The 3,104-nt window shown below is 30.6% G+C and overlaps 1 long non-coding RNA gene across 1 annotated transcript; it reads left to right on the forward strand.

Annotated features, from left to right (window-relative positions):
* Nucleotides 1–1,755, forward strand: LOC109584875 (uncharacterized). Its single transcript, XR_002186211.1, has 3 exons — nt 1–20; nt 1,351–1,405; nt 1,595–1,755. It is a non-coding gene; the product is annotated as an uncharacterized LOC109584875 (long non-coding RNA).
* Nucleotides 1,756–3,104: the final 1,349 nt, after the last annotated feature.

Consider the following 3,104-nt stretch of genomic DNA (forward strand, 5'->3'; position numbering starts at 1 on the left):
AGGAAACCACTGTCTCACAGGTACAGTATGCTGTAGTGGGCATTGAATACTGTATTATTTGGGAGGGATACATTTTTGTATTGCAGTATACCATATAGCACTTTAATTGGGCGTTTTTTGGCAATTGGGATTCTGCAAGTGGAATTGTCAATGTTAAAACCGCCAATCATTAATGAGTACAGTGTATGCTCAGTAATGCACGTGTACACAAAATTGCCAAATTAAATCAGCCAATTATACATGTAATTTTATAGCCAAATCACCAAAATAAAGCACTATACTGTATTTATTGGCAGTATAGTACTATTGTAATGATACTGTGTGGTTTTATTGTTTGAATATGTTGTAGTGGGCATTGAATGCCTCTAGTTTGGGGAGTGGTAGATGTTTGTTTGTACAATGTTATAACTGGCTATTGTAATCATGCTGTGTAACTGCATCATTTGTACATGTTTGTGTTGATGATAATTACAAATCATTGTAATTTAATAATGTAATTAAATAATTAATAAAACTATAATAATTGTTATTATCACTACAAGGTACTCGTACATACATGTATGTAAATGTAAACACACTTATGTGTGTGTGGGACAGTATTTAATATTGAATGGATGAGACAGATTAATTATATAATTATATTTAATTATTAATTATATTTGTAGAAAGTTTGGATTTGAAGTTTTGAATTTTTTATGAATTTTTAAAGTTGCTCAAAAATTGGGTCAAAGTCCCTGTACTATAGTACAGGGGTGTTAGCTAAATTTTGCCAAATTTAAAAAGTAGAGAATTCTCAGTTTTTGTAATATTTTCTGATATATATACACGTATTTGTCCTTATGTTGTGTACAAAGTTTAATTTAATTTTTCTTATTTTTTTGAGAGCGTGGGAATATTTTTGGATTCTTTTTATTAAATTTTTGGAATTTTTTGTATTTTTTTCTCATGAGTGTGGGAATTCATTCGGATTTTCTTTTATTTAATTTTTGGAATTTTTCTAACTTTTTTTCCAAGCATGGAAATATTTTTAGAATAGTTTTATTATATTCTTCGAATTTTTTCTGATTTTTTTTGCAGCATGAGAATATTTTTAGCTTTCTTAAATTTAATTTTTGTAATTTTTTGAATTTTTTATTATGAGTGTTATAATATTTTTGGATTATTTTTGTTTTATTTTTAGAATTTTTTCTGATTTTTTACGAGATCATGGAAATATTTGTGAATTATTTTATTTTTATTTTTGGAATTTTTCTGAATTTTTTCCAACAGCGTGGGAATATTTTTGGATTTTTTTAGAACTAAGAACCCTGTCAGGAAACACTCTCATTATTTCATACTCAATTCCTCTAGGATGCTGAGAGCTATGACCCAATCCTGAACCCTGTCCTATCCTAGACGACAACAGGTATCCCCAATTCTAATTATACATGTAGTAACTTCTAATAATAGTAACAACACATCTAAATATAGTAACAACTATTACATGTGTAATTATTGATGTATTTTTTTAGAATCATCACAAATAATTGTAACAATACATCTAAATATAGTAACAATTATTACATGATGTAATCTTTTTTGTGTCTATTTTTAGAATCATTACTGAGCTTGAGACTCTTAAGGAAGAGGCTGCAGAAGTTCAGAGGAAGATGGAGGAGACTGATACTGTAATGGCTGAAGTTGAGAGAGTCTCCCAGTAATACCTGCCTCTCTCCACCTCCTGCTCTGCCATGTACTTCACTCTGGAGTGACTCAATCAGGTAATTGAAATCATGTGACTGTTTTGTGATTTAGTAGTACTTTATTTAGATGGTTTTGCTTCAAAAATACATTAGGCCAGCTTTTAATTGGCAAATTTGTCCACGCATGTATTACTAAACATTTCACTATTGAAAATTTTGATTGCAAAATGCCAAAAAAATTAATGTAAAAATCCCTGTACATGTACAATGTACTTGTACAGGGATTTTTTCAGAAATTGGTATATTTTTTTAAATGGTCATAACTTGAAAAATTTAATTCAGAATCAGCTCAAACTCTGTACATAGCATAAGTACATCAATATGTATCAGAAAATTTAATAAAAATTGGGGGTGATTTTTGAGCCATTTTTTGGAAAAAACTATAGTACAGGGAATTTTTCAGAATTTGGCATATTTTTTACAATGGCCGTTACTTAAAAATTTAAGTTGGAATCAGCTCAAACTTTGTATACATAGCATAAGTACATCAATATGTATCAGAAAATTTAATAAAAATTGGGCGTGATTTTTGAGCCTTTTTTGGAAAAAACTATGGGCTATAAGTACAGGGATTTTTTCAGAAATTGGCATATTTTATAAAATGGCCGTACCCTGAAAAATTTAAGTTGGAATCAGCTCAAACTTTCTACACAGTATAAGGACATCAATATGTATCAGAGAATGTAATAAAATTTTTAGGTGGTTTTTGAGCCATTTTTGGAAAAGAACACGTGCTTTTAGCTTTTGCTTTTTTTCGGAAAATTTACTATTTTTAAAATTGCTGCATATTTCAAAATTAATTTTTAACAACCTGGGGGCTATGCCCCCAGGTCGTTCTTATAATTGAATTCACCCACTTGTGATGTTTGTATATATATATATTTGTATGTCCACACTTACATTTCTTCTATACACGTTGTATTGGAGAAATAACAAGCCTTAGCAACCACCCGCCCACACTCCTTTACGTGAGTGGGTGTGGTCACGGCAAACAAAATTGTGGGCTTGTGGCTTACACATGGGACAAAGTTAAGAGCTTTCTAACAGCAAGAGAGCATAGAGATACTGTCTAAAGACTTCTCTAGAAGCATTAGAAGGTAGAGAGAACCTCTATAACTCTTAATAGTGACCAAGTTGTACTTGCAAGGTGGTGAAATCATTTATAGGAATATTTTTTACCCTGTTACGCTTCCTTTTGTTGGAATCAGCTTAAAGGGTAAGTTCAATGCATTTTTGATGTATTTTTTATTTGCTTAATATGATTGCCTGACCATACTAATGATGTGTTCCAACTCCCATTGTCTGAAAAAAATTATTCACTGAAATATGAGCCTTCAAAAATGCCCATTTTTCCTTCCTGCC

This window comes from Amphimedon queenslandica, unplaced genomic scaffold (assembly GCF_000090795.2).
Source record: "Amphimedon queenslandica unplaced genomic scaffold, v1.1 AMPQUscaffold_13156, whole genome shotgun sequence".
Classification (NCBI taxonomy): Eukaryota; Metazoa; Porifera; class Demospongiae; order Haplosclerida; family Niphatidae; genus Amphimedon; species Amphimedon queenslandica.